Raw genomic sequence first — 22,662 nt, forward strand, 5'->3', positions numbered from 1 at the left:
CTTGAAGAAGCCCTAAGGGGTTAACATAAGGACAGAGTTGTGCTGGATGAGAGTCATTTGTGTTGTGCCCATCTCGTATTATCCCCCACCCTCATTGCATTGTCACTTCTGCCTGTCCTCAATCCATTTGTGATCTTGAAGCTGAGACTGAACTCTGTGAGGCGTCAAGGCCAAATAGAAATACCTGCCAACACCACTGGGAGCTGGAATTGATGCCACTCATGCAGACTCCAATTCACAGCCATATAAAGAATGCAGGTTCCCTTGTGGCTCAGCAGTGGGCATTGTGCCTTGAAAATACGGGGTCATAACCAGGACACCATTTTTTATTAGCAAGGGGGAAAATGAAGCTGTGATTCCTTTTTGCACCTTTTCTTACCTCTTGTCCTCCCCCAAGTACAAGGAAATAGGTAGAATTCTATGTGTTTATTGTGCGCTTAAGGAATCCTACAAGGCCCAGTGAAAGGGACCCTACGTTAGAGAGGAAGGATGAGTGTGTGAGGCTTGGGCATCACCCCACCTCCCCCCCACACAAGAACCCAGCAGTTCTGTTGGATTCCACGATAGGACAGAATTTTCCAGTGTTATCTGAGGCACATTAGTTCTTTGGGCTCTTTATAGATGTTACTTTAAGCCAGGTTCCTTTATTCAAACTGATGAGAAAACAGAGGTTTAAAAAATGGACTTTTTTCTTTTTTTTTTTACTGCAGGACTTTTCAGAGACTTTCTACATTTGAGTGATTGTGATGTCCAAAAGGAAAGACAATGGCCAGTCCTCACAGACTTAGCTAAGTATAGTAGCCATTTTTGAGGAGAATTTCGTAGGACTAATAATTTTTGCAGACTTTATTACCAGGAGATAATAAAAGATAGGACATAGTTCAGTGTTTACCGTATAGGACTGTGATGTTGTGATTTATAATAAGAAATATATTTGGTCTTTGTTTCTGTGCTAACACAGAGGTTCTAAAACTCAAGGATTCTCCTGAGTGGTGAGAGAGACATAAGAGTCTGTTTTTATGTTAATCAGATGACTTTGGGAGCGCACCTAAGCATGGGGTCTGGTTGCCTGGAGAACCATGTGATTAGGAGATTCGAACTTTCAGTCCTACCCCTTGACCTCCCAGGAATGGGGATGGGGCTGGGGGATTAATCCATAGTCAATGGCCAATGATTTAATCAATTATGCCTCTGTAATTGATCCCTCCATAAAACCCCCAAAGGACAGGGTTTGGAGAACCTCCAGATTAGTGAACACATAGAGGTTTGGGCAGAGTGTTCGGCTTATAGAGGGTATGGAAATTCCAGCCTTTTCCCTTATGCGTCCCTTTTGCCTTATTCATCTCTTCCATGTGGCTGTTTTTGAATTACATCCTTTTATAATAAACTTGTAATCTAGTAACTGAAATATTTCTCTGAGTTCTGTAAGCTACTCTAGCAAATTAAAAGAACCAAAGGAGGAGGGTATAAGAACCTCTGATCTATATTCAGTCAGTCAGAAGTCCAGGTAGCAACCTGGACTTGGGACTGGCATCTGAAGTCTTATAGGATTGAACCCTTAGCCTGTAGAATCCGATGCTGTCTCTGGATAGATAGTGTCAGGATTAGCTGAATTATTAGAACATGCAGCTGGTATCAAAGAATTGCTTGGTGGTGTGTGTCGGGGGTGTCCCCCAAGGAATTTGGTTCAGAATCATTTAGAGATACATGTTATAAGTGATCAGAAAGTGAAAAGTATTACCTACAGTAGAGTTGTGAAAAAAAGGTACTAGTTTTCCGGGACCATGGAGTTTGGAAAGATGGAAGGACAGAAGAGAGGTTATAAGCTAGACAAAGTTGTCATCAAAGTCAGCAGGGGGGAGTAATAATAAGAGTAGTAGTAGTGAATGCCTTCTTAGATCTTATTCTAGTCCAAGAAGATGGATCAATGCTTTACCTACATTTTACCATTTCCCATCTTGAAATAGGGGCTATCATCATCTCCATGTTATAGAGGAGGAGAAGTTGGATAATCTGTTCAAAATCACACAGCTACTAAGTACCCTCAGTATTTAACTCAGGCTGCCTGACCCCAGCATCTCTCCTATTTATTAGATGGTCCCTACCCAAGGAGATGGCAGGGGGTAGGAGTGGGGGACTTACTGGTAGGTGTGAGTGGGCCCAGTTGGCAATAATGTTGGGAAGACTGAGTAGTGCTGAACTGAAGAGGACACTGAGATTCTGCTGTGGAGCTCAGACTAAGCACATTTATGCAGGGCCACTGCATACGATTGTGTATACATATAGTTGTGTAATTGTGCACTGTACAAGAGGCAGCAGGTAGGGGCTACATCAATCTAGAAGAAGGGGCACATTTTTAAAAATTGTATAAAAATTACATAAGGGTTAAGAGTGGCCCTAATCATGTTGAGTAAGAGGAAGCCTTTTAAATCCTTCATCTGTCATCTCCTCCAGTGAGTTCATATCATGGACATTTGTCATGGTGCACTCCAAAGAGACATGCTTGAGTAGAAAACAGGTAGAGTACTTATGGAAAGCTAGCAATGTCTGTGCTTTATTTATTTCACTCACCTGATATTGTAGAAATCACAGCATTAGCACTTAATGGGATAGAAACCACCAGGTTGGGTCTACCAAGGGGTGCCATGGGAAAGAAGGTCCTACAAAGCCTATACTTACAGATTAACTTAGGACAAAAGAAGAGTTGTTTCACTTATGGATTTTATTTATATATATGTGTATATATATATATATGTTTATATATATAAAATTTAATATGTATATATATATATAATTTAATATGTATATATATAATTTAATATATATATATATATATATATATATTAACAGGTAACTGCATGCTCAATTAATTTGTTCATATTGTGTAGTTAGAAGTAATCCAGATAGCTCATGTTCACCAATACATTTGTTTTATTTTAACAAGGACAAGTAAAGAATGAGGCAATTTCTGGGATGCCTGGGTGGCTAAGTTGGTTTAGTGTCCAACTCTTGATGTCGGCTCAGATCATGATCCTAGGATCATGGGATCAAGTCCCACATCGGGCTCCACACTGAGCATGGAGCCTGCTGGGGATTCTCTCTTCCTATCCCTCTGCCCCTCCCCCACTCATGCTCACCTACTCTCTCACCCTCTCTTGCCTGGGTGTGCTAATTAAAAAAAAAAAAAAAAAAGAATGAGGCAATCTTTAGTGATTTTCAAACTAATTCAGATAGTAGAACATCTAAAGTATAATACAGCATTGAAATATTTAATATTTTTTTTTATATTTAACTCAGTAACTTAGGCCCATGTGTTACACTGGGACTGTGATTACATCAAGCCCATGAACATTCACATCCACTAAAAAACAAGCTTCCATGATCAATGGCTATTCAGAAGTTTCTGTATTGGGGTGCCTGGGTGGCTCAGTCATTTGGGCCTCCAACTTCGGCTCAGGTCATGATCTCATGGCTCATGGGTTCAAGCCCTATGTTGGGCTCTGTGCTAACAGCTCAGAGTCTGGAGCCTGCTTTGTATTCTGTGTCTCCCTGTCTCTCTGCTCCTCCCTCGCTTGTGTGTGTGTGCTCTCTCTCTCTCTCTCTCTCTCTTTCTCTGTCTCTCTCAAAATAAATAAACATAAAAAAAAAGAAGTTTCTGTATTATGTATGCTACTCATCACTTTTTAAATTAAGTTGCCTTAGATTTGATTTAGAGGATGAATAATATTTAAGGGAAAAATTACAGGCCAAAACTCAATTTTGACAGTATTCATTTGCTGTGATTTGGAGGGAGACCAAATACATTTTTGCAATGTAACGTGGATGTTTGACCTGTGCAAACTTTGAAAACCATGCTTCTAGATGTGCCTTAGTCCATTTGGACTGCTACACCAAAGTAGCACAAACAGCGTGGCTTATGAAGAACAGAAATTTATTCCTCGCAGTTAAGGAAGCTGGGAAGTAAGATCAGGGTGCCATCATGGTTGCTTTCTGGTGAGGGCTCTCTTCCTGGCTAATAGCTGACACCTTCTAGGCATGTCCTAATATGGTAGAAAAGCCTAGGGCTGTCTCTGGAGCCTCTTTGATAAGGCACTAATCCCATTCATTGAGGGTTCCACCTTCATGGCTAAAACACCTCTCAGAGACCCATCTCCATATACTATCATCTTTGGGAGGTAAGATTTCAAATTACAAATTTTGAGGGGACACAAACATTCAGACTAGGGCAATATACTACTTGTAGGAAGTTTTTGAATCCATCTTATCAATAACAATAATATCTGTTAATGTGCTTAAGATAGGCTATATGTTTTACACATGCCATTTCAGAATCATGACATCCCAATGAGATAGGTACACAGGAGGAAACTGAGGCACAGACAGGTCAAGTAACTTGTGTAGGACTCCATAGCTAATATGTAAGAGAGCTGTGTTTCAAATCAAAACCTCAAATATCACACTCCTTTAAAACCATGACATTGGGTTTAATTCCATCTGCTATAGCCTGTGCAAATTTCCATTGCACTGGGGACTTGTCCCAGGAATGAAATATCTTTGTTTGTTGGTTGGTTAGTTGGTTGGTTTATTTGAGAGAGAGAGCATACACATGAGAGACAAGGGGGAGGAGCAGAGAAAGAGGGAAAGAGAGAATCCCAAGCCCGAACTGCAGAGAAAGAGGGAAAGAGAGAATCCCAAGCCCGAACTGGGGCTCGATCTTAAAAATTGTGAGATCATGACCTGAGTCGAAATCAAGAGTTGGACACTTAACCAGCTGAGCCACCCAGGCACCCTTTCCCCTCAGGAATGAAATGTCTAAATGTAGAGTTTCCAGGATGGATGTGGGTGCTGCGCCTTGGCAACTGGGTACCTTATATCCTGCCTATTCATGTGGGCACTACTCTGCTTACCAGAATGACTAACAGTTCAGGACATCTTGCTAAGTTGATTTGAAATGTTATCTGTTTCCCATGCATTGCCTTCTCTTTCTGCAGTCTTTGCTTTCCTTATACTGTCCTATTGTCTCTCACTGGAATCCCCATGTAGACCTGCCTCCTTTGACATGGCTCCAGAGTTGAGAACTTTTTACCATTCACCTCACTAACCCATGAAATCTTACTATTTCTGGATCCTATCTCTTCAGCATCACGCTGAATCTTTTAAAATTCATTTGTTAAAAAAATAAATAAATAAAATAAAATAAAAATAAAATTCATTTGTAGCTAGTATCCATATTACCCTTTATGTGTGAAGTTCTTTGATTATAATTCTCAAAGTGGGAATTCTGATAACCATTCTTCAAACAGTGGAGCCAGAGATTCCTGAAATCTTGAATCCGTATGTCAGTTCCATATCTAATTTATTTACTTCCCTGAGCCTAAGTATGCTACTTTGTATAGTGGGAGTGGCTACAAGTATAGCCTAGGGGTTGTGGAGAGGATAAAGAGACATCAACCTTGTAGATATCAACTAGCATAATGTATTCTCCTATCTGAGAGCCTGTATTAATTGTAAATGTTCAGTTTTCAAGTTTGTTTTTTCTTTTTCCAATTATATCAAGACATTTTCAACTATCTTAACTGGAAGAGATCATAAATATTCACATGTTTTATCAGTAAGAACAACCAGGGTATGAGTTTACAATTTGCCTTAAATCTACTTAGTAGCAAAACCAAAAGGGAACCCATGTTTCCTGAGCCTTGATCTAATGGCTTAGGGGAGGCCAACGTTTCTGTACTCTTAAAAACATGCATATGGATGTGTGTCCACTTTTGCCACTCTGCCTGTGTGGCTGGGTGGTGTTGGGGTGGGAGAAGCAGACAAGACCCACCTCCCTCATCCAAGCCATTAGGAAGATGTGTTTGAAAGCTCTCTGGAATAGGGCAGCCTTCCCTTTCTAGTCAAAATCCTTGTGTCTATGTTCACTTCCTTTAATGGTTCTCATTAGGGATCAGAATTTACAGGAAAAAAATCCATCTTATTCTCTACCAAGAAGGAGGGAAAGAGTTGGGGGGGTGGGGGAAATTGACCAGCAGAGTACTAGAAGGACCCGAGCACCAACCTTTCCCATCAGTATTGAAGGAGGTGATGATGGTACAAGGACAGCCATGCTTAGAGTCAGAGCAAGTGTTCAGGAAACTTGTAGGCTGGGAGACTCTTGAAAAGCTCCTCAACCTCTCCTGTTTGTTTATCCTGTGAAACAGAGCCTCATACTCACTTCACCAACTTACAAGGCTCAAAAGAGGAAAATCCACTTGAAAACATGTTATGAACTATAAGATTCTATAGAATTGTAAGTTAAGAGGCATTTATGATCATGGGGCTCTGTGACCCAGATCCACAGCTTTATGTCAGGTTTCTGCTTCCCTTCTTGCTGTCCCAGGAACAGATGGAACACAAATTCTCTTGACTTTATTTTGACTGCATGGTCTGGAAATGAAGCTTCTGTATGTTTTCGGATACCTCTCTGGAAGAAGAAGTGTGGCACAGACCAGGCCATTTAGAAAGCACAGTTGTTATTTGTGTTGCCTTATCTCTCCCGCAGTCACCCCACTGTGTTTTTAAGGAGGGTTGGGGAGGGAGAGCTGAATCCCTGTGGTGAGGAGTAATGAGTTTCCCTAGCTTTTCTGTGAACCCGCTCTTTGGAAAGCTAACCTTCTCCCCAGGCACTCACTACTAATTAAGAGGAGGGTGGCAGTGCCTGTGGATGTCTACTGAAGCAGTTCTCCCAGTTTTTTCATCGTTTGTATATCAACTCTCTTTTTCTTCTGCACTCTCTGGGAGGAGTCATGCATGGGAAGAGCCAGGGGACCTGGAGACCCAGACTCACGGACAGGGCAGTGTATCTGTAGGACCCAGCTTTCCTCCACTGTTAGGTGCAGTGTCTGGAGTCAGACTTCCTGGATTTGAATCCCAGCCCTGCTACTATCTAACTGTGTGTCTTTGGACACGTTTGTTACTTACCCTCTTTCATATGCAGCTTTGTAACCTGTGAAATGGCAATAGCAGTGGCTCTTTCAGTGGGCTTCTTGGAATATTTGTAAATTGTATAATGCTTAGTGCAAAATTGCTTCCCAGTGACCAGCCCCTGTGGCTATTTTCATCAGTCCCTCATTTAGCAAATAATTCTTGTCCATCCACTTGGTGAAGGACAAGGTGTTCATGTGGAAGATCTTTCCGAAAATATTACAGACTTTCGGGGACACTAAAATGCCAGAGTGAGGTCTCTATTTAAATCAAAGCAGAAAACATGACTCTAAGCTGGGGTGTTGGAGAAGATGTGCTGGTGGGACCGAAGCCATTTTCTTCCACTTAAAGAGTGCTCAAACTAAGACCACCAAAGGAAGAAGGCAGGGAGAATCCTGTGGTGGAGACCTTGTCCCAGCACATGGCGGAGGCCCTTTTGTGACCGCATGTCCCCGCAGATTTTACTGTAAATCTGGTGAACAGAAAAGGAAAGCGGGAGTGTCTCCCCACACCTCCAGCCCTGCACCTGGGCCCCTTTCACTCTGAGAGCTGCGCCCTTCTATTTTCCTCTCCCCTAACATGCTTTTAAAGCGTAGCCTTCCAAATGCCATTCCTCTTCTGAAGCCAATATAGTTTTTACAGTTGGAGTTAGCTGCAATGTCTTTCACAGCTCGCAAGTCATTGGGAAGATTTGATGTTCGTTCTGCTAAAACATTGCTGCCTGAAGATTCAACTGTGAAATGCAGCTGTCTCGTGTGTTCCCACTGAGCAGTGTGCCCAGCATGCACGCACACATCCACCACATGCACATACACAGGTTATAGATGAAAATATTGGAAAATCAATGTATGTTTATTATGTGAGGGAATTCTGCCTTATCATAGGTATTATTCATCCTGACCAATTTAGAAGCTACCCTTAGAAGATACCATTACCAGTAAGGATCTGTGTTTTACAGTGTGTGTGTGTGTGTGTGTATGTGTGTGTGTGCGTGCGCGCGCGCGCACCCAAGTGCGTGCGTGAGAGAGAGAGAGAGAGAATAAAAGAGCGAGAGAGGAAGGAGATACATCCTCATCCAGAAGATTAGTAGTCTAACTTCTTGAGCCATGATTTCTACACTGGGTAACTAGAAGATCTTTATAAAAGACTTTGGAAACAGGCACCTGGGTGGCTCAGTCGGTTAAGCATCTGACTCTTGGTTTCAACTCGTGTCATGATCTTGCGGTTCATGAGTTCGAGCCTGCATCAGGCTCTGCGCTGAGAGTGCTGAGCCTGCTTGGGGCTCTCTTTCTCCCTGTCTGTCTGTCTCTTCCTCTGTCTCTTTCTCTCTGCCCCCCCCCCCCCTTTCTCGTGTTTTCTCTCTCTCTCTCTCCAAATAAATAAACTTAAAAAAAAATAGACTTTGGAAACAGAATGCTGAATTAAATGTTGGTTTTGTCACTGTATAGATTGCATGAACCTTGGTGAATTAGACTTACCAAGGTATACCACCCCATCTGTAAAAAATGCCACCTACTTCCAATAATCTTTGTCAAAATTAAATGTGACCATATGATAAAAATGTGCTTTGTACTGTGTCTGACAAACATTGAGAAATAATATTTCCCTACCCCTTTGCTTCTATTCATGGGAATTTATATAAGCGGGTAATGAAATTCTTCTCACCCTCCTCACACATTTCTCTTAAAAAGCCATAGGGTTTCCTGATTTTAATCTGACTTGCATCTCCCATGACACACCTGCTTGGAGAATGAGACAGAGTTCAAGCTCACCCCTCAGCCACCTTCATCAACTAGCTTACTTGCCAGTTCATTAGGTGATTTTTTAAAAAATGCAGTAATGTCCATTGATTTTGAAAGTGTCACACATGGTGAGGACAGTCTCATAAAGCAGCTTTCGAAAGAAAATTCTTAGACTTTGCTTTGAACATGCCCTCTTGGAACAGTAGTTGCAGGAATACATTTTTGCAACTGTGTGAAGAATCTTTGCTCTGACCTAGAATTCATACAGAAATTGAAAAGCATCAAGATCTGTGTTAAGATTGAAGCTCTCCATGGATAGATTTTCAAGTGTAGAATCAATGGCTTCATTGGAGTTAAGGCTTAAGTGGAATGTTACCACCCTCACCCTTGCCATAAATCAGATTACTAGTGTCAGGAGCATGGAATTTACTCCTTTTTAAAAGAGGAGTCTCCACATCCCATGCAGAAGAAATACACCTCCTACAGATTCATTTCTCCACCCCACAAGAGGAAAGAATATGTGTTTATTATTATTTTAAAAACCTAGAAAACTTACTAAATCTGTTGCATTATAGAAACCTTCCTTGGGGCGCCTGGGTGGCGCAGTCGGTTAAGCGTCCGACTTCAGCCAGGTCACGATCTCGCGGTCCGTGAGTTCGAGCCCCGCGTCAGGCTCTGGGCTGATGGCTCAGAGCCTGGAGCCTGCTTCCGATTCTGTGTCTCCTTCTCTCTCTGCCCCTCCCCCATTCATACTCTGTCTCTCTCTGTCTCAAAAATAAATAAATGTTAAAAAAAAAAAAAAAAAGAAAAAAAAAAAAAGAAACCTTCCTTTCAAGGCAAATAGTAAGAAAATTTGATTTCTATTTTTGACCAAAGGCAGAGCCTGGTACGATGCTATGGTTCCCAAAATTTCTTGCTGTGTCATCGTTTCTCAAATAAAATTATGGGCAGAACCCACAACACACAGATGTACAACAAGTAATAAAGAGTTGCTCTTATCAAAGTTGGGGGCTTGGATCCCCATCTGTTTGGTCTCCTTTTTGCTGTCTGCAACTCTTTGACCACCCGCACCCATGCCAGCACTTCAGAATATGAAGGCTTCCCAGAACATGCAGGAAATGACTGGTATAGTGTGAAGAGAACCTGCTATGCCAGAACGCCTGGTTCTGGTGTTAGTTTAGCTGGTAACCAGGTGAGAGACTTGAGGCAATTGCCATACCTTTCCAGCCCCATTTCCCCTGTCTGGTGAGGGAATTCAACACATGATCTTCATGGCCCCCCTGTTCTGTTGTTTTCAGTGTTTGCTTTCCATCAAGTTCTCATCTTCTTCACCCACATGGAAACAGTACAGTTCTTCACCTGCCTTTTTTCTCCATGTAGGCCTTCAACAAATAGTAAATAGCCAACATATATTTAGTTGCCCTTACGTTCCAGTCTCTGTATTAAGTGCTAAAATAATTACTTAAAAAAATATATCCATTGATATATGTTAAAGTATTTGAAGATGTTGTTAGCATTACCTTTACCTGCTTCACGCAGAAGTGTTGTGTCTGAATAAGATTGACCATGGCATTGGACACAAATGATGGGGTATTTAAGTCCAACCAAAGAAACCATACCTGAAAGCTGAGGAAATATCTAGATCAGGGGTACCTTGTACAAGGCTCTATTACTGTTACCACTCTACTGCATTCTGAAAATTTGGGTCTTGTCTCCTACCCTTTGGGACCAGCAGTGTCTTATGGATCTCCTGGCTGTCATTGCCTAGCTTGGTTCCAGGCAGAGAGAAAGTGCTTTGTTCATGTTTGATGAACTGATGAGTGTGCAGTGGTTGTGATGGGAAGAGGCCCAGCAGTTAGAGTTTTCCATTCAAAAGCTCCTTGTCATTGCCATATGTGTTCTCTTATTTGGAATGCATTCTGTCAAGATAATGGTCCACCAGGGGCACATGAAGAAAGACTATGCCAATTCTTGAGGCAAATCTTATTAAGCAGTGTCTTGTTGCCTCTTGGAAGGAGGAAGCTCCTTTTCCTGAGACTCTTAAGTTTGCCTATCGAGACATTTTTCCACCAAAGTAGCTTCCTATTCCTGGGGTCAGCAAATACTTTCAATAAAGGGCTAGTAGTAAACATTTTAAGGTTTGTGGACCATGTGATATCTGATATAACTACTGAATGCTACTGTTATAACAGGAAAGCAACCAAAGATAATATGTGAATGAATAATCATAGCTGTGTTCCAATATAACTATTTTTAAAATCAGATGGTGGGCCAGATTTGTCCACAGATTGTACTTTGCTGACCTCTACCCTAGCTTCTGATACATAAGTCCCCCAAAGTCCTTATAAATTCCAATTCAGGGGGTGCCTAGGTGGCTCAGTCAGTTAAATCTCCAACTCTTGAAGTCTTGATTTTGGCTCAGGTCATGATCTCACAGTTTTTGACACTGAGCCTTGCATCAGGCTCTGCACTTTCAGCATGGAACCTGCTTGGGATTCTCTCTCTCTCCCCCCCCTCCCCCTCTGTCCCTCTCTCTCCCCACCTCCTCCACTTATGGGCATGCTCTCTTTCTCTAATAAATAAACTTAAAACATGATAATTTAAAAAATTCCAACTTAGTCTTTCCTTAAAAAGACTTAGGTAATAGGTAAATAATCATGAGAATTCTTGGCCTTGGAGGATTGGATCATGTTTCTTTTCCATGTTCCTTGGAAGTTTAAAGCACTCTCAAGGAGATCTTTAAATCCCCTGGTAGTTTACATTCTCAAGGTTTTCTTTGCCTACATATTCAGATCTAGATTTGAATTTTAGCTCCTGTCATGATTTCTATAAATGGACAATCAAAAGCACTGAAACTTTTACTTAAAGCATGATTATAGCACTGTATACTAAAGATTTAGAGAAGGAGGAAGGAGGTTACATTGTAAAAATGCAGATATCTTCTAATTAGACATTGAACAATCCCAATATTTAAATTTTTTCAGCTATCCCTAAACTATCAGATATCCATTGAGTTATTTCTCCAACATAGCCCTAAACTTACACCAACCTGCTTTCTCTGTATTTCTTCCTCAACTGTTCACATGTAAGACCAAAACTTTCCTGTGTGACAGTTTGGTTACCTTGGCTCTTGGAACAGCCATGCTGCCATGTTCTCTTCTACCCTATGCCACTTAATGCAGGCATTTTACCAAGCCCAAATAGTCCCTCCCTTAGTAGACTATGGGAGTGATGGGTCAAACATTTTCTTCCACATTGCAGTCACATGCTTTTGTTCAGATACTGTAACCAATATCTCATTTGCTTATGAAAGTCAAAAGCCAAAGTGACTAGGACTTTATAAGACTTGTGTCTAGAAATGAATTTATTATGTAGGCTCTTCCTAAAATGGCATCTGATTACAGTTCACAGCTCACCAGGTCTGGGAGGGCTTGTAGGAACTTGTCCAGTCCAGTCTCTTTATTTCTGGAAGAGGTATCTGAAGCTCAGTATGGACAAATGACTTGTGTAAAACACAATTGGGATTTAACATATAGGACTAGAACTCATGTCTAGAAGTTTTCACCAGAGAAGAGAACAATATCAGCTTATGGATCTACAAAATCACTACATACCATTATTATTAAAAAAAAAAAATAGAACACATGGCTTATCAATTACTACTTTTAGCAAATCACTGTACTTGTTATTTCTGTCAATAATTCTTTTAGTGATCATTCTGTAATAGTTCCTAGAATGGGACATAACGGTAGTGTAAGGAGAAACTCCAGGAGGAAGAGAACTAGGGAGAGGATTTCTTTCTTGGATTGGCAAAGGGCATGGTTCCAAGGGGGTGATATAAACAAGGAAAGTGAAGAGGTCTCCTAAAAGTATTTCATTCTGTGATCTCTTCTGTTTTTTAAAGCTTTTCACATCTCTTGAGACATATTTCCTATAATAAAGTCTTATGCTTATGTAACTCTTTATGTTTTTCAAAGTTCTGTCATATATCCATATATATTATTTGATCTTTACTAAAGACCTTGAATCATAGTGAATGTGCCAAGCTATAAGTCACCTTAAAAGACTACATGCCAGCCAGCCAGCGAGATTTCCCAATGACACCCAGACTGTGCTTTTTGTGTTCTAGCTTCAACAATGCACAAACACCAAGACATAGGTAGGTCTCTCCCTTTCTCTCTCCTCTCATAAATACTAGTCACCAGCGATGAAACAGAAGAGGAATTTGCAGATTCTACCTAACTTCTGCATGATGCTTTCTGAAAATGGATGCCCTGAACGAGATAATAGCTTTGGAATCATCATACTAAACATTAAATTATCTGATGAGAATCTTTATGTTGAGATTTATGTTTATGTTTAATGTTGAGAATCTTTATGTTGAGAATTTCTTTCTTCCAATTCCCTAAGACAGGATACAACAGTTAGAGAAGGAATCTAGCGTCTCCACAGTGTGAAGTAGTCAAAAGTATTTCTAGGAAGATGTTTTACTCTTCAACCAAATGAGATGAAAAATTGTTCAAGGAATCAATCAAGTTTCCTACCATATGGGGTGTATATTTAATTTTTATAAATAGTTGTACAATGGATGGACACTAATAATGTGTTTTCTTGCTGAGTAATGACAAATGCTGCATTCATTTTTTCATTGTCACTTCTTTTTAATGTTTAAATTTTCTAAGTTTTCTTCCATATGTGTTGTGAATGAACCTTAATTGGTGCTGCCTGATAATCACATAATATCCTTTTTTCCTTTTTTGTTTTGTTTTGTTCTGCTTATGTACCTGTTCTCTTGGCATTTGAAATTAAACCAGCCCAATGCTATAATTAAAAGGGAAAGAGCTTTGGCTTTAATTACTGTCAGTAACAGATATGCCAATAAGTAGGGCTCATTCACAGCCATTACATCAAGCAATGGAGTCAACAGGCATCCTGACACCATGAAAGCCATCACCCTGAAGCGCTCTCTGATAGGGGCACTCACTGTCTTGAATGCTAGCTATGATTATGTTGAGGAGAGGGATGAGAGGATAGTGTGCTTAGTAGCATCCACAGAATGTAGTGTGGTCAAAAATGTAAAGAATGTCAAATTGAGAGGCTTGAATTCGCTTAGTATCTCTTCACTGGCTGTGTGATACTGGATAAATAATCCTCTCTTTTTAAATATTCTTTTCTTCAAAGCAAAGATGATAATCTATGTCATGCCTAGATGAGCAGTTTTTGTAAACATTCATGCTCTGCAGCATTGTGGGTTGTTAGGCTTCTCTACTTTGCCATCCAACTTGCCTCCTTAGCTAAGTGGAACTATGTCTTCAATTTGAGTTCCATCTAATTTTCATACTTACTTTAATGTCATCTAATTACCAAGCGGAAAATGTAAGAAAGAGAGATGCAAAGGGAAGGACTAATCTACAGAATTAGTGGCTGGTGTCTACAGAATCCCTATTTGCTTCAGTGGACCACCTTTAAGAAAATTCAAGATGGCGCCTTTCAGCAATTCTGAGTCATGTCAGCATTGGAAAGGCTCCAGATTAGCAACCAAACTGGTAATTTTCTGCCTCTCCCATGCACCACCCCCTGCCCAGATCTTTTTAAATAAAAAGAGGTTCTGATGATTAAGAAAGAACATCTGAGCATTTACAGCCATGGAAGATTTCTGCATTAAGGAAGAGGCATAGTTTGCATTAAATGTTAAATAAGTCATTAATTTATTCATTGATTCTTTGGAGACAATAATTAAGTACTATGGCCTTGGCCTTAAGGTTCTCTCTTTACCTTATGAAGTCTAGTCAGAGAGAGAGATTCTGAAGGCAGAGTGACAGTGTTGTCTGTAGAGTCGATATGGAGTGTTATGCTCTTAGAAGTAAGGAGGGGAATGTCATGTTAAGTCCCTTGGTTAGGAGGAAGGGAGCATTCTGAGCATGCCAAGTGAGTCAATGAGAAAGCCAAAGAAAGCAGGGCCAAGTCAGGGAATGAGGCTGACTTCCTCTGTGCAGTTATTTAATCAGTGGCACTTTAAGAGCTATTGTTAACTGTTTGAACAGATCATTACCGAAAAGAGACTTTGCTTCTTGACCAACAGGAATAAATACAGATTTATTACATTTACAAGCACATCTTTCCACATGGCTGAATTAGGGTATCAGGGAATGAAGAAAGTCTCTGTCTCTTGGGAGAAATTAACTTGAAAGAATAAGTAACTCCTCTTATGCATTTACCAGTAATTTTTTTGTTTTTTTGGTTGGTTTGCTTTTTATTGATTGGTGTTTAATAGAGGGCCCAGTGAGACGTTTGTAGCTAAATTTGTTAGAAGCCACTTCCAATTAAAGTTCATTTGTAATGAAGATAAATGATAATCTGAGTTATTAGGAAAGCAGCATTCAGTATTACCTTTAAAGTGATCTACACAGAGCAATTTAGGAGCCTTTCTAGTGCATAAATTAAATCCCAAACTCCTAAAGCCGCTCACTTAATTTGACGTGCACGGTGAAATATCATAATAAGGAACAGGATCACGGATCCTATTTGAAAGTGATGTCCTTTCAATGTCTGCAAGGAACCGATTTTGAGCCAACCAGAAGAGAACAAGGGACTCCCTACTGGAGTTTCTATTCTTTGTTATACTCGCCTCTTAATCCCCAGCACGTACAGTTGCCTCTTCTAGTAGGCAAACTCTTTGCTAGAGCGAAAGCTCAAGGGGAGTGGAAACTGGAGGAAGTGTGACCCTGTCTGTCCATACAATGGTGCCTGACACTGGTGGGTGTGCAACATTACCCATTGTAGGAAGGGAGAGATGGATGAGTGTGTGAATGTAATAAATAAGTGAAACAACTCATAGATCTCTCTGTATATATTAATATACCTCTGTGAATCAGTGAGGGGGAGGCTTTAGTTAATCCTCATGCTTGAATCCCACCTCCAGACAACTGTCCATAATTTGGCCATTGTTGATAATGCTGTATAAATATTGGGGTGAACATACCCCTTCAAATCTGTATTTTTGTATTTTTGGGTAAATAGTGCAATTGCTGGATCTCAGGGTAACTCTATTTTTAGTTTTTTGAGGATCAAAAGTTCCTCCCAGAATGGTTATCCACCATTCATAGTAGATACAAGCACTTAAACTCTTACTTAAACTCTTTGAACTTCAGTTTGAAGGATACCACCTGTCTCAGCTGTGAGAATTGGGTGAACACATGTGTGAGAAAAAACTCTGTGAGCTCTAAAACACTGTAGAAATGTTCGTTTGTTTTTGATGCTTTTGTAATTATTTCTTCTGCTCACGAAGCTGGCTTCCATTAGCTCAAGACAGTTGATTTTGTGCAGCTCTTCCTGACTCCTAATTCAGTGACTTGAAATCAGCAATGGTAGGAGTATTTATACCAGAGAAATCAGCAAATGGTACTGATTAGGGCTTTCTTTTCTGTTTCTTGTTTTTTTGTTGTTTTCTCTCTTTTTCTTTTTCCATTTTCTTTTTTCTTTTGAGATGAGTTTACCAGCACTCTGCTGCCTGTATCTAAAGATACGTAGCATTATGAAAGTCAAAAAGTTTGGACCTGGCTTGTACTGTGTGATTTGAGTAGGTTAAATTGAGGTCTTGTTGGACCCAATAAAGCAGCAATGATAAATGTATGACTTGCAATTCCACGTAGCTGTTAATTGAGAAGAAATTGTCTCTGCATGACCTAGAGTGAAAGCAAGCAAAAGCCAAAACCTTCAGTCTTTTTCTCTGACCTATTCAGACATCACAAACACATGTACCGTTTGCCAGTGGAAAGCTGAGGAGCACTCAGCTTGTCAGCTCACTGAAGCCAACCAGTCAGTTTGGATTATTCAAGCCAAAATAAGAGTTGTTTCCTTTTTAGAAATTTCTTCTGCCCTAGGGGAGTTCTTATTTTTTTTTTGACAGGCCATTTATTTTTGTTTGTGGCTGACTGATTGCAATCTTTGTCAATGATCACCCTGATGACAGCTGGGCATCTCTTACCCCTTAGAACGAGCTCAGAGATTCCTCAGGTAGTGTCCTTGTCATCAACACAGTGGGGTGGCACATTCTGGACAAACCCTGCTGCATCAAAGGCTGTTCTCCACTTCTGTTCTCTCCTGCTTGCTCTGATCTAACCAACTGATGTGTCTAATTGGGTCCAAACACAGGAAAGTTTAGAGACTAACTATAGTTACTGTAGGATCAGACATTTAACCCCCTGTCATTCTGCCTTCTTATCCCCTAAGGCCTTCACTGTTTCTGGAAAATGTAGTTGTTACAAGTGGATCCCTGGGGCATGGGGCATGTACTATCACAAAAGCAAGTTTAGAAAAAAAGAAACGCTGCTAGAAATTGGCCAGGTGCACCATTATGTAAGGAGCTCAAGCTAGAGAGAGCAGTAATTAAAATAACAATGAAATGATATCTTATGCAATGCTTTGCAAATATGACATTTTCATTTGTAGTATTGTACAAGCCGCACATTCAAGTGGTAATGTTAAGTGATTTGCAAAAAGACTAAAGGAAAGTGAGTAAGGACACTGGAAAGGAGTTTTTCTGGGCCTTGTCTTGCTTTGCCAATCACAGGCCTGTTGTACACAAGGGGATATTGTGGCATGTGAAGGTGTCCAGCTGACTTAGGTCTCCCAGTGTGTTGTTTTAGGTAAGCAACATTCATAGTATGTGGTCTAGAAAAGGAAAGGGAGGTAGAAAAATGTGCCCATGGAATGCAGTGTTGAATATAGAGTTTGCCTCTTGAAAGTCCCAAAATTATTTTTTTTCATTGCACCAGAAATGTTCACATGGGAAGGACAGAAGCATGATTACCAAGATCAAAGGAGATTGATTTTTAAATGTTTACCAATATTTAAGTAATGGGGAGTGAGGTGATGTTCACCATTTCACTGATTAGGCTATTCTCTACTATGCAAGGAACCTCATTTAAAAATTTTTTTTTTATGTTTATTCTTTTTTGAGAGACAGAGACAGAGTGCCAGCAGGGGAGGGGCAGTGAGACAGTGAGACAAAGAATCCTAAGGAGTCAGGAAACCTCATTTTATTTTATTTTATTATTTTTTTAATACGAAATTTATTGTCAAATTGGTTTCCATACAACACCCAGTGCTCATCCCAAAAGGTGCCCTCCTCAATGCCCATCACCCACTTTCATCTCCCTCCCACCCCCCATCAACCCTCAGTTTATTCTCAGTTTTTAAGAGTCTTTTATGGTTTGGCTCCCTCCCTCTCTAACTTTTTTTTTTCCTTCCCCTCCCCCATGGTCTTCTGTTAAGTCTCTCAGGATCCACAGAAGAGTGAAAACTTATGGTATCTGTCTTTCTCTGTGTGACTTATTTCACTTAGGATAACAGTCTCCAGTTCCATCCACGTTGCTACAAAAGGCCGTATTTCATTCTTTCTCATTGCCAAGTAGTATTCCATTGCATATATAAACCACAACTTCTTTATCCATTCATCAACTGATGGACATTTAGGCTCTTTCCATAATTTGGCTATTGTTGAAAGTGCTGCTATAAACATAGGGGTGCAAGTGCCCCTATGCATCAGCACTCCTGTATCCCTTGGGTAAATTCCTAGCAGTGCTATTGCTGGGTCGTAGGGTAGATCTATTTTTTATTTTTTGAGGAACCTCCACACTGTTTTCCAGAGCGACTGCACCAGTTTGCATTCTCACCAACAGTGCAAGAGAGGGAACCTCATTTTAGATATTAGGATAAAAATAGCCAATTTCTTTTTTTTTTTTTAACTTTTTTTTAATGTTTATTTATTTTTGAGACAGAGAGAGACAGAGCATGAATGGGGGAGGGTCAGAGAGAGAGGGAGACACAGAATCCGAAACAGGCTCCAGGCTCCGAGCTGTCAGCACAGAGCCCAATGCGGGGCTCGAACTCACGGACCGCGAGATCGTGACCTGAGCCGAAGTCGGCTGCCCAACCGACTGAGCCACCCAGGCGCCCCAAAATAGCCAATTTCTAAGTAAAAGTTTCCTTTTGTTTCTATTTTTCTCTTTCTTCATCACAACTTACCTATTTTCATTCTGAATTTGCTGTGTTCTGCCTAAACATAGGGATTATCAACCTTCTAAAGAAATAGAAGAAAAGGAATTTGGAAAGCATGAACAGTGTTTATGTTGGTCTATGAATTTTATGTCTACTTGCTATTTGCCTTGGTATCCTGTGAACCAACCAAAGTGAGGCAGCCTCCCCTGTGACACTTGAGAAAGTCCTTTCAGGGCTCACTGAAAAGCCCACTTCCCTTTGGTCAAAGTGTGGGAATGACCAGTCTCCTATATTATCTGAGAACATACTGATGTAATACAAGAGGGGTTATATTGGCAATGGAATCACTTGATCAGTGATCTCTTACTGCATTACTTGCTGATGGAGTAAGATGGTAAGTAGTGTGCAGATGGAAGCAGTGTCAGAGGATTTGGAGTCTTACTCAGCTTCTTCCCCAGGGATCACCTCACTCCACACCCTAGTAGCTCCCAATGGAAAAGACTATCATAATGTTAATCTTAACAAGAAAACTTCCAGTTATTTTACAGGCAAAAATTGGTTTATTCAGAAAGACCAGAGAGTTGCAATCTGGGACAAGCAAGCTACAGCAAAAGCATAGGCAAGTCCAGGAAACAAAAGAGAGAAACATTATTTTATGGAGAGGGAGGAGGAAGTTAGGTGTATTTGGAAGAAAAGTCCTTTGGACAGAAGAGTCCAGGGTGATGCCAATTCCTGAGGGGCTGAGTTGCAGGGGTGGTTGGTTTCTTGTAGACGATGCGATGTACTGTACATGTTTTTTTTTTCCTCTTGGGGCTGCAATAGATGATTCTTTCCTGGGGAGGGTTCGTCTGTTGGGTCTGTAACTGGCAATTCTTTCTTTCATTGACACTGAGTGCTACATCTCCTGCTACCAGATTCCCCTTCTAGCATCCCACAGTCCACTTTAGTGAGGTTTCCTTTTATTAATTTTCAGACACATGGTCTGAATAACTGATTACTGAATCTGTGCCATACATCTGTAAAAATGATCACGTTATGTTAAAATAATAGTGTTTATTAAAATTTGAGGGTAGTACTATCCAGTTCACAATGGCGAACAAAATATTCCTCACCTTTTTTTCCAAGCATGTAAAAACTACAGTTCTCTCCCTTTAGACCTGTCTCTTTTATTCTTGATCTTAGGAAATTAAAACTAGCCAAAAAGTTAATAAAGTGTGAAGTTTCAAACTGTAAATGTAAAGAAACCTACCATTACAGTGTAAGAACCCCTGACGACTGTCAATTAGTCACATGGGTTCATAAGGCCCTACTGATGTTGTGTATTTGTGTTTTCATTCATTTATTCAGTAATTAATTTTTTTTCCTAATATTTATTTACTTTTGAAAGAGAGATCGCATACAGGGTGGGAGGGGCAGATAGAAAGGGAGACAGAATCTGAAGCAGGCTTCAGGCTCCACGCTGTCAGCACAGAGCACTGATGCGGGGCTCCAACTCACGAACCACGAGATCATGACCTGAGCTGAAGTCGGACAGATGCTTAATCAACTGAGGCACCCAGGCGCCCCATATTCAGTAATTTTTTAATTGTGTTTATTTTTGAGAGGGAGAGAGAGAGAGAGAGAAAGAGATCATGAGTCAGGGAGGGGCAGAGAGAGACAGAGACACAGAATCTGAAATAGGCTCCAGACTCTGTGCTGTCAGCACAGAGCCTGACATAGGGCTTGAAGTCACAGCTATGAGATCATAACCAACGAGGCACCCAGGCACCCCACATTTATTCAGTATTTACATGAGTACCCATCATGTGTCTGGCACAGATACAAGGCTGGAGATACAAGGCTGAGTATGAGTAAAACTGACATGATCCTTTCCTCATGGAGCTTAATGTCAAGTGCATAAGCGGCCGGCACTCTAATAACCTCACATAAATACATAATGGTGATAAGTACTCTGAAGGAAATTAGTGGGAGATTATTCACACACAAACTGAGGTTGGGGAGGATTTGTTCTGAGAAACAGAGGACAAATATGAATTGACTAGTTGAATAGAAATGGGGAAGGGAGAGTAAGGGGAAAATCCTAATAGAGACAATATGAGGATGACAGCTTTCTCTTCCATGGACAAGTAGTGGTGTGACTGGAGTGCAGACAGTAAGAAGGGAAACCTCTCATCAGGAGGTAGACAAGATGGAAACAGTCCAGAGAGCACATATTTGCAAGCCTTATAACCAATTTTGATGTTTATTCTGGTCTTAGGTTTTGCAGTGGCATCATCCACATTTGGTGGTCACTGGGGCCTTTTGGGAATCCGTGAACTCCCTGAAATGGAGACAATACTGGAGTCTTGCTAATAACCCAGTCATCTCATTCACTGGTGGGCACCAAAGGCAGTGACAGGCTTTGTCTATAATGCAGATCAAGAAATTATAGGCTATGTGTCAACATGGGCATCTTGGGGGCTGAAATGTTCTAACTCTTTCCCTGGACGCTTAAAAAGGGTACATGAGTCAGGAAAAAAAAAATGGAACCATTGGCAAGTAAACACACAAATTTAATCTGGATTGACATTCTGCATCTTCTGTCATTTCTTTTTGTTTTTATGGTAAAGTTTTACTACTTCTGATATTTAAAGCAAACATTAGTTCTGGTTAATTTCTATACTTAGAAAATTGTTGGTGAGTGTTACTAGTTAATGAATTTAGTAAGCATTCAAAATTTTCTCTGAGTGCCATTCTGTGAAGTGTGTGTATGTGTGTCTATTATTTCTATAATCACTTCTTAATTAAAGTTTCTACTAGCCAAGGGGCAGGGGATTACTCCCCTGAACTGTGGATGCAGACTGTTGATTTCAGGGCTTCCAATAGTAGATTGTCCCTTTCTGTTGTGTGAGCAACCAGATTGCCCTCAGTTTCTAATGCCAAAATTTCATTCCTCTTTACTTCCTTCCCACAGGCACAATGTGTATTGAGGTGCTGTCCTCCGGAAGGCCATTTTCTAAGTTATGCCATTTATAGCCATGATTAGGACTGGAACAGAGAGTGATCTGTAGGGTTCTCTCCCTCTCTCTTTTTCCCTGTCTCCCTCCCTCCCTCCTTACCCCTTCCTCTCCCTCTCCCTCCATCTCTTTCCAAAGTGCTTCAGATTTTGTGGGGGATTTGTATGTGTATGCACAGATAAACTACTTCTTAATGAATGTGATCAGTTACACAGTGACTCTTAATGGTTATGGCAACACTGTTAAGCAAATTACTAAAGAAGAAATCCAGGATTGCAGTCCTGGATTGGTCTCCTACTGTGTGTCAGACATTTCAGAGATGCAAAATTATAAATCATAGTTCCTGTCCCCAGAGGCCTTATAGTCTTCTGTGATGGGATGGGATATATATTTGCAAATAATTAAAATAGAATAAATTGATTGATATCATAGACATATATAATTTAACTCAAGTTAATGTTTATTGATTGGGATAGACAATATGAAGATGAATACCGGAAAATGCTGCCTCCTATGTTGGTTGCATAGAGTCCCTTTGAATAAAATGGGACAAACACTTGGATCCGAGTCTGCTCATAGAAGGGAGCTTTACTCAACATAGAGGTTTAGAGAGGGTTTCTCAGGAAAAGTTGCACCTGCTTTAAGTTTTGCCAGAGAGGTTAGTCAGGTAGAGAAGGGACAAAGGGGCTTCCAACAGAGGGCAGACGCAGAAGGCATGCCAGGAGGAGAGGGCATGTTGCGTGTAAGCAAGCATATGTAGGAACACAGAGGAAGGAATTGCTGCCTCCTCTTCTGACAGAGAAAGTTCATAAAGGTGATTTTGGAGGCATATTTATTAACAAGGTGCGAGAAGACATTCCAAGAAGAGGGAGTACTTTTTGGAAGTCATAAGATGGGAGAAAAGGTGTGTTGAGGGAGACACAGGTACTCAGGGAGCATGGCAGGAACTGATGGGAGTC

The 22,662-nt window shown here is 40.6% G+C and overlaps 1 protein-coding gene across 6 annotated transcripts in view; it reads left to right on the forward strand.

Moving 5' to 3' along the window:
• Nucleotides 1–22,662, forward strand: part of CTNNA2 (catenin alpha 2) — a 1,116,872-nt gene that overhangs the window by 479,683 nt on the left and 614,527 nt on the right. The gene's annotated exons all lie outside the window — the stretch shown is intronic.

This window comes from Felis catus, chromosome A3, assembly GCF_018350175.1.
Source record: "Felis catus isolate Fca126 chromosome A3, F.catus_Fca126_mat1.0, whole genome shotgun sequence".
Taxonomy (NCBI): Eukaryota; Metazoa; Chordata; class Mammalia; order Carnivora; family Felidae; genus Felis; species Felis catus.